The sequence below is a fragment of the Meleagris gallopavo genome, chromosome 10 (genome assembly GCF_000146605.3).
Source record: "Meleagris gallopavo isolate NT-WF06-2002-E0010 breed Aviagen turkey brand Nicholas breeding stock chromosome 10, Turkey_5.1, whole genome shotgun sequence".
NCBI lineage: Eukaryota > Metazoa > Chordata > Aves > Galliformes > Phasianidae > Meleagris > Meleagris gallopavo.
The window spans coordinates 9884446-9896340 of NC_015020.2; the positions used below are offsets into that span (position 1 = coordinate 9884446).

General features: G+C 46.2%; 1 long non-coding RNA gene across 1 annotated transcript; it reads right to left on the reverse strand.

Annotated features, from left to right (window-relative positions):
- Positions 1-5780: 5780 nt before the first annotated feature.
- Positions 5781-11889, reverse strand: LOC104912322. The gene is made up of 3 exons (XR_794597.3): positions 9024-11889; positions 8539-8630; positions 5781-7350 (listed from the first exon to the last, which is right to left on the reverse strand). It is a non-coding gene; the product is annotated as an uncharacterized LOC104912322 (long non-coding RNA).
- Positions 11890-11895: the final 6 nt, after the last annotated feature.

An 11895-nucleotide genomic window follows, 5' to 3' on the forward strand; every position in this document is an offset into this window, starting at 1 on the left:
ATCCATGAGCCCAACAGGCAGAGCCTTTTTTTTCTGTCAGAGCAACCCTGGGGGGCAGTGGGGGGAGCAAAACTGTGTTTCTTCAGCTCCTGAGTGAGCACTGGGCTGAGGCTTCACCCCTGACAGCGGGTCGCTCCAGTCAGCATGCAACATGGTAGGGGCAGGGGAAGGGTGACAATGCACATATCAGCATATGTTCCACTAGGAAATGGAAAGTGACTAACAATGATGGCAGTCATTAACAAGAAGGAGAATCAGGAAATAGCTTGCAAAGGCAGCAGCAGCTCCTCTGAGTACGCAGGGCTGGCAGAGCAGCCAGGAGGGCTGGGCAGGGGCAGGTGCCCATCCTGCAACAGGAGGACTGGAGCCAATGCAAGCAGAAAAAAAAGCAGACACAAGAGGAGCAAGATAAAGAGCAATTCCAGCTGCAGGGTCTGCATCAGGCTTTGGTGCCATGAACAGGAGGGATGTGTGGTGGTGCTCATGAAGTGTGGGGGGGTCATCAACAGATAGGAAAGGTCCCCCTCAGACCGAGGGATGTTGGCAGCAGCACCACCATGCACTCCCCAAGGACGGAAATAACACAGCTGCTTTGCTGCTCCACTGACAACAAAGTGCAATTAGCACTGGTGGAGCTAATGCGGCCTAATGACTTATTCCTGGAACAGGCCATTTGCACAGCGGATATAACCACAAAAGGACACACAGAATTCCTTCAAAAGTAGTTTACCAAAACTAGCCACATTTAAGCCTCTCTTTTTTTTTTAATCTCAGTATGATGTTAACATGCTTATCAGAGGACCCTGAGCAGCGTCACCAGCTGGATGACAGCTGCTTTGTCACATCCTTCCCCATCCTCTGCCATGCTCAGTGACTGACACTGCAGAGGATATGCCTTGGAACAGCATCCGTGCTCCCACGTGAGCTTTTTGATGGGCAAACTTACGCATTCTTAGCAGCATGGATTCAGGGAATCTTGCTCAGTCAAACTAAGGATATGGTTTGCATGTTACATTTAGCATGACGTCCGAGGGGCGGCTGTGTCACTGGGAAGCAGGACAGTCACGCCGCCTAACTCCCTCCCCATTCCCACTCCCTGCACGTCCCTTTCTTCCCTTGCTTGCATCTGATTTAGCAACTGTGCAGGCTGCTGCAGAGCTGAATGAGCAAGCTGGTCTGACAGGCAATTTTTCTTTCTTCGGCTGATTTCTTTTCCATGGAACAGCTTTCCAGTGCGTGTGGTTCTGTGGCCAGCTGTCTCTGGATGAGGGTGATGGGAGGAGAGGGACTAACCCTAACCCACCAGCCGCCCCACCTCACCAGCCTTTGCCCAGCAATCCGTCCACGTGCTCATCCTGCCTGAGAATCCTAGCAGTTCATTAAAATACCCTTCAAATAGGTCTGTAGCATCTGTGGCCCCAGTGTTGACAAATCCTTTGCAGCATCCTGAGCTGAAATTTCCTTAGTTCCTGCAATGGCAAAGCTTATGGAAAACCAAGGGTTTGTGGTCTGCAGTCCCCTTGGGAAGCCTGATTTCAGCATCACCTGGTGTAGCATGAAGATATGTGAGATGACAGGATTGGACTGGCAGCAATCCTGGGCACAGAAATGTCTCCGTTACCTCTCTGTCCCAGGTCACTGCTTAAAGACCAAGAACTTTGTAGCCTGCTTCTTGGAAAAGATAGACTTTTCTCAGTAAAATACATTGGCTTTCAATGGGCTGCACCAGGTATGGCTACAGGAACATCAGAAAGGTGCAGATACCTGCAAACTTGCTTTGACACATTGTCCCAGGAAGCAGCCATTTTCTGGGATCCTGCCTGAGCCAGTTGGGAAAACTATCTACATACTAAGCATGAGCAAGGGGAAAGGTCTTTTCCCTTCAGTCAGCAGAGCTTTCAAGGGAATGCTGTTTGAGATCCAGACTGTATTCAGAGGCAGAGCACCTTGGCTCTGATGGACGTGGCCAGACATGCAGGAAGGTGGAGCTGACCGACCTCAAGGTTCATGTCCCTCGTCACTGCTTTGTCATACTTTGTGCTCTTCCTCAAGCACATCGTCAGCATCAAGAAAAGAATGCGATTCATCTGGAAACAGCCCCTCCTTCCTCGACAGCCCAACTAGACAAGTCACATAACAACGCACTGGGAGATGTTCAGAGGCTGCGGGAGCAATGTGCATCGGGTGGATATCAACAGCAGAACTGAAAGGATGGTGCTGCCCGGGGGGAAGGGATGTCTTAGTCTGGTTCTTGGGAAGGAGGAGGGCTTGTTAGCTGGCTTAAGATCTAATGAATGGATTCACGTTATAGATCTCCTGAATACCTACTGCTAATCTGCCTTGTTGGGAGGTCCAAAGTTCAAATGTGGCCTGAAAATAATTTTAGCACTTTGGCAAAGTGTCCTGATATGAGTCACTGGCTCACGTGTATAAAAGTGTAAAAGGACAAAACAGCTCAGCTTTCCAAGTAGATTTCCAAGTCGAGCTAGAAAAACAGCAATGCCAGCTTTCCAACGATGAGTGCAGTTTCCAGAATAAACAAAACCCGTGCTGCATTGGAACAGGGAACACACTCTACAAGTACCGTAGAGATTTTTATAAGGCACATATCAAATTATGTAACACCTTGCTACACATCCATTGCCAGAAGCCAGTGACTAAGTTAATCAACCGAATTTGCCATTTTCTACAGTATTTTGATATCACCAAGCAGGCACATTTTCCTAAATTATCTAGGATAGCACTGATTTCATCAAGAATTCAGTATATTTGAGAGGAAGTTAGCTCTAGCTTAGTTTGTTGATGCTTATTTCTTACTGTGTAGCTTATAAATATTCTCCCCCTGCCATGCGCTACCTGTAGCAGAGAAAACAGTTTACTGGAAACAGACACAACTCAGCCTCAGCAGCTAAAGCTATCGTTGTTATTGATTGTGTGATCTCCTGTGTGGTACTTGGAGTCACAGTTTGACTAGGGGTCAAACTGGTTTCAGTTAAAGCAAGAATTCTAACTTTTCACTTTTGCTTTCACTTCAGATGTACTAAAGCTTCACAGATAATGCATTTTGAGTATATGTGTGTTTCTAAAAAAAAACATAACTCCTACCTTGCTCTCCCCTAAACAAGCAGGTGGGAGAAACTGGCTGCTCTGATTGGGCTCCCACAAGGATGTGCCGGGAGTGAGCCCTGCTGCACTTTCAGGAACACCAGAGGACTGACCGGGTAAGCTGAGGCAGGAGGCTGTTTCCCAGCCCCTGCTGCCTGGTGGTAGTTATTTCTATTCTTGCACTCATCTTTGATTCCGCAACTACTGTTTCTACTTGCTGCACAGCATGCAAAGCTGTTCTCTGAGCTTGCCTTGCAAAACCCAGGGTATCCTTTTCACCCATATTTCCTCCTTGGCAAGAGAAAATGAAGTCAGCTATATCGCATGTCTTTTTATCTCTATATCATGTTTTTTGCAAAGATAGAAACAAATACATCTCGGTCACTCACAGCTGATCCAAGGGATAGAAAGTGACTATGAGACAGTCTTGGAGTCCCGTTAGTTAGAAATGGCTCTGAGGAGCTTTTCTGTGCTACCAGAGGACTACCAGTTAGTGACAGGCAAGTCTCTTGCTGCGGGCTGCCAGCACAACTTTCCTTTCATTGACCTTCTGAGCAGCAGCCGCTCTCCTCCCTGGGGATCATCCAGTGCACATTTTCCAGCAAGACTCCTCACGCAGACAGCATTTACATTTCCTATTAACCTTTACAGGCCAACCAGACACAGAAGACTCAGCCCAACTCCAAACCCCAGCAATGGTAGAGCAGTGACAGCGCCTGGCTCCTGTTCAGGGCAAGGACCGCACATTTTTACCACTCAGTTAGGGCTAAGGTAGGAGTTTAAAAGACTGCATTTAAAATATACATAGCTGCTAACATTGAAATAAGATATGTATGAAACGATCTGAGTGAATAGGCATTTGTCTCAAGTTCATTCTTTCAGATGAGCCTGAAATGGAAACCAAGCAGCAGGCAACAGAAGCATCAACCTGTCTTTGCTCACTTCTTGGGCTGAGGCCTGTCTATGCATGGATCTGCTCAGAGTGCTGGAAAAGACAAAGAAGAGGGCTGTTTTTATTAAACTGAAATCAAGGAAATATGATACTTTGTGAAAGGGAAACCATGAGAACACGTACAGAAGTGAAACCAGCCAGCATCATATCATATCCTAGAATCATAGAACGGCCTGGGTTGAAAAAGACCACAGTGATCATCTAGTTTCAACTCCCCTGCTGTGTGCAGAGTCACCAACCCCCAGACCAGGCTGCCGAGAGCCACATCCAGCCTGGCCTTGAACGCCTCCAGGGATGGGGCATCCACAGCCTCCTTGGGCAACCTGTTCCAGTGCATCACCACCCTCTGTGTGAAAAACTTCCTCCTAAAACTTCCTTTCATCAGCTTTCCAGCTGTTGAATTTTCTGCTTCATGAAAGCTGCTTTTGCTGAGAAGGTCTGCCTGCAAAATCGTGGCCATGATCAATATCAGCAGTTCTGTGGGCAGCTGAGCCAGCAGAAGGCCTTCCCACTGCTGGGGTGCCCGCTCCCCTGCTTGGGTTCCTGAGACCCTTCACTGTGCGAAAAGGAGCCTGGATTTTGGGGACATGTTTACACAAATAAGGAAACATACCCTGGCTCAAGCTTGACTGTCATCTAATCGGTTCACCATACTTTTCTTATAAAAAGGCATTTTGTTGGTAAACCTTTCTTGCTTCTCAAACTAAAACCAGGCCAGCCTCTCCAAAACCAACTTGGATCTAAATAGACCACAAAGTTTTGCAGGAAAAGGATGCCTGGTATAAAGACTGGCATCTGTAAATGTCAGTCTAACAGAAAGTTTGACTTTTCTGTTCCAAAATATCCTTACCAGTTCTTAAGTCTGGGAAAATATTGAACGATTCAGTGAGGTTATAATGATGTTTCAGTTTGCTGGAAACGTTTTAATTCTTTCCGCAGCTCCATTAAGCATTTTCCTCACAGAAGAATTTGCTGGAATAGTTGATGTGGAATAAAATACTCCACAGTGCCCATCCAGGACAGAAATGTTCCGGCTCAGTACACTGCTGCCTTTTTCTTAGTTTAGCCCACTTGGGGAATTAAATTAAGCTAAAATGGATTCTCATTTGGAATAAGTTTCCAGTAACAGAGGTGCTCAGGAAACACTTTACATTTTAAATGAATCTGAGTTAGGTTCAGAGCAATTTCCTAACATTGAGTCTCATTTTATTACCATACGTCCCAGGGAGGAGATGGAAAATGAAGAAACATACAAAATCCCCAGACGTCTCCACATGGCTTTCAAAAGGTGATTTGGCTTCACTGGGATCCAGCTGAGAGCAGCAGCGAGCGCTTAAGGAAAATCCCACTGTGTCAGACAACTTTCCCTTTCAAAGATTGGCTTCCCACAGGAAAGCCCATGGGAACCAGAGGACAAGCTGAAAGCCCTGCATTGCGAAATGTGAGTGACGTGCACTGCCCTGAGGATTGGTCCTTGGGATGACTGCAGGCAGCGTGGAGTGGGTTTCAGACTTCATGTTTAGGGGCTGAGGGGCTTACTGCTGATGTGACAAATATTGCAGGGAAGTAAAGAATGGAAGAATAAATGAAGAAAATCTCTCCCTGCTTCTCCCACTATGGGAAGTGCATGGCACCCCGTTCCACTTGCTAGGCAGCAGATTAGCAGAAACAAGTGGAAACGTGTCCATCACACAGAGTGATGACTCTGTGGATCATCAAGGGGACAAATGCATCAAAGCTCTGTTATACGACCGACTAGAGTAGGAGCAGCATTGGTATGTGTGATTGTTAAAGCTGAATTGAGTGGCTAAGAAAGTGCAACTGTTCCAAAAAAAAAAAAAATCAATGTCATTAAAAGTCCTCTGTCCACATTCTCACTGTAAGACTCTGGGATGAGCTTGTTTTACAGCAAAGACAACCTGGCACACTCTAGCACAAAAGTTCTTTCCTAGCATTTATTTTAGGGATGTGTTACTTGAGAAAGGGGTAAAAGCTGCATCCCATTGCTGAGAATCATGCTGTGCTGTCAGAGGCGAGAACACGATGCCAGCAGCTCTGGCTGGGGACTTCCTGCCTATTTTTAGGGTGTTGCAATACTAGCCTCTCACCCACACTTTCTCACCCCCGCAGGATGCTGGCACTGGCCCCTCTGCAGCTGATGATGAGTTGGCTGCCTGCATCCCTTCCCGGCTGTGGCACTGTGCTGGCTCTCACACATGGGCTGGGGTGAGAGCACACGCTGAAACAGGGGTTGGTGGCAAAACTGCTTCCAGCCATTTTGCTGGTGGGGAAAATTCAAGAAGTGACTCAGAGCTCTCAAATACTTGATAGCACAGTGCTAAACCTACGTGTGTATTTCTCACACGTAGGAGCCATTAGTGTGGCACCCAAGCCTGACATGCAGTCAGTTTGGCTGACCTCTCTGCTGCGAGCCACAGCAGTGTTATTGATGACCCCACAACTAATTACCCATTACACACATCCCAGGGTACCAGCCTGCAGTGGGACAGTGATTACTGTGCATCTGCTGTGCACAGTCCCATGCCGACAGTCAGCAGGAGCAGATTGCCATCCATCCCCCACCAGCCCACCCCTCCATGGAGAGGGACACGCTTTACTGCTCACACATGTCTCTGAAGAAAAAGAAATTCCAGAAACTTGCTGGCTCTGCTTGTTGGATTTTGCAGCACGCCCAGGTGCAGCTCTTGCTCGGTAGGTTTAAGATCTATTCAAATGACTTCCAGACAGCACAAAGCTTTTTTTAGCAAAGCCCCACGTACATGCAGCACTCCCATATGCACCATTCACTATGCTGCTTCTTAATACTTTCCGTATCAGTCACTGCTGCACACCAGGATATACATATTGAGATGTGCCCTTCCCTTTTGATTCATTCAGGATTGTCACCATGCGCACTGCGGATGTCACCGTGGTGTCACCTGTCGCTTGCACTGCCCCGTGACACAGCACAGTAAAAGTGAGGCTGTTAGGAAATGACTCCTTGCTGCTGCCATGGCAGTGGCAGCAAACAATCAGAGCACGTTAGATAACAGGGCATTTAATAATGTACTGTAGTAACAGTATCTGACAGGGTTTGGGCAAGGAAAAGTGAAAGGCTGGGACTCTGGCTTTGGCTTTAGACAGTGCCGGGTGTTCCTGATAGAGCTGAACGCAAATTAAAAGCACGCAGTTCTCAGGCAGAGACTAACTTCTGCAGTCTGCTTTTTCAAGAGCCCCCAGTTCCTGGAGCTGCAGCTTAACACCACACATTCAGTTTTCTTTTCTTCTAACACCTGTGGTTACAAAACAAAGGCTGAAATGCGATTTCCAAATGCACAAGAGGCTACAAAGCTAGCATCACCCCAGCCCCAACCACCTTCCCCCACCCCCAGTACTTTCTCATCTGAATTAAAATGCTTTTGATTGTTCCTACTTCTACATTTAAGGTTGAGAATTAACATGAAGGGGCACAGCATCACTGTCTCTGCTTGCAGCCTTTCTCGCTGCAGTGCAGTGGGCTGCTGAAGACAGCAGAATCCTCAACTGTGTGGAACTTAAACAAAAAAAAATTATTTAGACCTTGCCGTGGAGGGTCAGAGACAGACTTCCAGCAGCTGCTGCTTAAAATAGCAATGGTTTTCTCAGTTTATAAATGTAAATACCTCTCATGGACACAGCACCACAGAGAGGGGCCACTTCCCCTTCATTTCTGTAAATCTAGTGCTCCAGATGAGGGGATCAAACAAAACTACCAAAATAACAATGCATCATGGAAAACCTGCAGGCAGGCTGAGATGATGCACGAGCATAGGACCGCATGCAAATCCAGAAACAGGCTCCACGTCCTTGGTTTCAATCAACTGGTGTGCAAACACGGCAAGGGAACACAGCTCCACTCCTTGCTGCTGCCTGGATAATGGCTGTGCCCAGGACCCCATGGCCATCACTCCCCACCAGGTCCCACAGCTGTGCTACAACGGCCACCACAAAGCGCCTCACTGAACACAAAGAGGTGATTTCACAACTAAAGCAGAAACTGAACAGGCTGCTGAATTCAGCACAGTGTCGCAACCTCTGTACGTCCTTCCTTGGGCATGGGAGGCTCTTGCTTTTTGACAAAACATCTTGTGCTTAATTCATCGTAGCTATTGTCTCTGCTTTTTTTTTTCCTTTTGCGTAATCTGAAATGTGGCATGAAGGGGCCTGAAGACTTTCAGGGTGGGTTGTTTTTTTGTGTGTAGTTTTTTGTTTTTTCCCTCTTTCATTCTTGTGAGTTGGATGCTCATAGTTTCAATCCCATTCAGTAACACATTATCTTATGGCTACTATTGTCTTCCTGGCACACCACATGAAGTCAGGCAGCGACCACTTGCTGATACTGAGCTAATCCCCAAGGAAAAAGATGATCCCAATGGAAAGTGAACCCAATGGAAAGGCAGTTCTGTCTGAAATCTCTTGCCAGATCTTGCACCTGCACTCACCTGGCTGTAGGATCTGACACACAGATACAACAGAAATAGTTTGGGTTTACATCTCTCTTTGTCCCACAACAGCTCTCCTCAATGTGGATGACCTTAAAGACAAAAAAAAAAAAATCATGGGAAGTAAAACACAAGCAGAAACCATCAGTTCAAACATTTTACATGAATCACCAAAACTGCACATTTCTATACAAACACTGTAATGTAGCTCATAGTGGTGTTGCATCTCTGCAATGCAAGAGGCAAAGCAGAAGACACAAATATATTTTGTTACATCTAAACATTCCAATAATCAAGAAAAGAATGGGGGCAGGAATAGGGGCACAAGGAATTAGGGTAAGACAACGTTATTTATAAATAAATTCTCTGGGGAAAGGACACCAACAACTTTTCTACCAGAAGCCTTGCATTCTTGCCATATTTTCCTTAAACGCTTTGAGGACTTGATTATTCTATCTGAGAAGCTACTGGTGCAACACACAAACCTCTCTGATGGCTCAGCAAAGTGCTAGCACGCAAAGGGCCTGGCACCAGTCTGCTCTTTGCTTCTGCACAGGGCCGATGGCAGAACTGGGTCTTCCCTTGCACCAAACCAGGCAAATCCATCTCTAGCAGCTGGGAACCTGAGCTCCCACGGTCTGTGTAAAGCTTTGCACTCCCTGCTGCCAGAAGAGCACACATCACTGATGGGCTGAGGCTCCTTTCCTGCATCGCTGGAGATAGATTGTTTGTACATCAGAGATTACTGCAAAGTCCAGACCGGACCATTCTTGTCTGGGGAGAAAATGAGAAAGTACAAAAGGTGAGTCCAGGTTATGTTTATAGGCGTTCTGTGCGGCTGCGAAGTGGTACAGAAACTAGAGAATGCAGAAGGGCACTAAAAAGTACCAGCTCCAGGCAGATCTCTTATGTCACCTACCTGTGAACAGTCTGCAGGGAGATGGGAGCATGGCTGCTGCCACCGCCGAGCTAGGAAAACAGAACGCGTGTTGAACACCTTCAAAAATTAAAACAGTACGTGAAATCTGGATTTCAAATTTCTAGATTTAAAGGAATGCATCTTCTCATGAACACTGCACAAAACTATACAAGTAAACGTAACTCAAACAGTTCCTTTTCATGCCCGATGTTGCATCCATAATTATGCTCCCATGGCACAGATTTCGATGTATAACACTCACACTGACGTAACAGCTTGTGTAACACGCTAGGCTCTGTGTCATTCACCAGGCTGAAACTGTCGAGAGGAAATCCTGCCTGTTCAGCAGTGCCTTTACACAGCCTTCCCTGCCCTTCCTTCTCAGCTGCACATCTGACTGGGTACATCTCTTATTTACCTCTCAGTATAGCTCACGTTCACTTACACCATTCACAATCAGATACACCACGCTGTTGGCAGCAGTGTCACGGCAAAAATGGAAGCTATCTGCTCTCTCCCATGGCTCAGGAGTGCTGTTGCTCCTCTTTTTCTCCACAGTACACAAACAGCAACGTGTGTGTGTTTGATGGGGTATTTGGTCTCTGTTTTTAAGCCTGCTACTTATAGCCAAGCAGCTCTGAATGTTTATGCTGGCTCTCTCAGATTAGCTCCTCTTATATTAGGGTCAGTAGATTCTCATTGACTTCAAAACAAAGTTTAACCACAGCCATCTTTAACTTTGAAACAAACACTACTTGTGGGTTTTTGTTTTTTTTAGAAAAACATTATCTCAATATTCTTGCTAGCACTTCATCCACCTGTTGTGACTCTTGGCATCGTTTGCACTTGGGATTACAAAAGATTGGAAAAGACAAAGGAGGAAATGGGAAAACCCTTGGGTTCCTGGTTTGGGATTCAGCTGAAACGTGTTGCTGTACACTGACAATGTGTGGGCTCTCAGTTCAGCATGACACCCACTGCCATCGAGATGATGACATAGAAAGAGCAAAGAAACCTTTGCTCTTCTACATTGAGGTCATCCCATTCCAGGGATAATACTCTCTCCTATTACTTTGAGATATCTATACTTAGCATTATTCTCAAGTACTTTTTAGTGTAAAATAAGACGCAGTAAATAGAAGTGCTGGTAACTTTCAAAACAGGTCCCACTACGTATGTATGATCAGTGTTTTGTTTATTACACATTCGTAAGGAGAGGTTTGCCTTCACCAACATAAGCTAGCAGTGAGCTATTTACGATCAATACAATCTATTTCTGGGCTGTAGCCCACATGCTGCCAAGCACCTGCTGCCCACCCATTTGCACTGTGTTTATCAGCGCCTACTGGACTCTGCAGCTGTTCCAGGAACTGGGAGACAGCTTCACCAGTATTCGGTAAGAATTCACACTTCCACACATTGATCAGGTTGTGTAGCCTGTGCTGTACCACCTCGAGCAGACCCAACAATTCAGAGCCTCCTCCTGCCTGAGGTCACATTGCTGTGCAGCCAGAGCTCACTAACCCAGGAGAGATTTACGGTTGGCTGGAGATTTGATGCTGATAACCTTATTTGTGGTGGTAGATTGCTCCCATGCCAGGATTAGTGCAAGACGCAAGAAGGAACACTGTGTCCTGCTATTTATGTTTTCTGTCAGAGCTCCCTCAAAGACTAACATTATTAACCTCCCTGTCAGACAAATGATGCTCAGTTTTAGGTCATCTATGCCTGCATCTCTTGCACCTTGGGTGTTCCTGGAAGAGCTTAAGGTTTGATTGAAGGCTGAAGTATGAAAGTAACAACGTGTATTAGATGTACTTATTACAAAAGGCTTGTTACTGGATTGCTCCTCTCAGGACCTCAAGAACCAACAAAATTCCAGGAGCTGCACTGACTTAACTCAGTGCAGAGCAGTACCCCATATGACCAAAGCTGGGTCAGCACCTGCTCCACTCACAGCAATCATGGAAGCACTGTGCATTAAACAACATCTACAGACTGCAGTGGTCCTAACAACAAACATGCACAGAGCATGGGGAGCTGTGGCGGTCAGACGTATAGGAAACAAACCTATTTAGTTAGAACACCATTTGTACAGAACTGCTTTTCAATGCACAAGTGTGTTCCAAACAAAAATAGTTTCCACTGTTTCCCTTTTCACGCACATGCAGAGCTTTCCAAGCCATTCACCTTTGGCGAGGATCTCATGCCTGGCCCCTGCTAGAAGGTCAGCTTGTTTTGCAGCACGAACAGAACTTTTTCAGCTGTCAAAGCTGTAGGGCAGCAAATGGATTTGCTCTTAGATGCTTTCTGTTTCATCTCTGCCATCGTATTTATGCACCCCGAACTTCCTTAAACGAGAGTTTTGCAGGCTGGTATTCAGAATTTATCCCTGAAGAATTGAAATATGTAACAGAGAAATGATGTCCATGATTTTT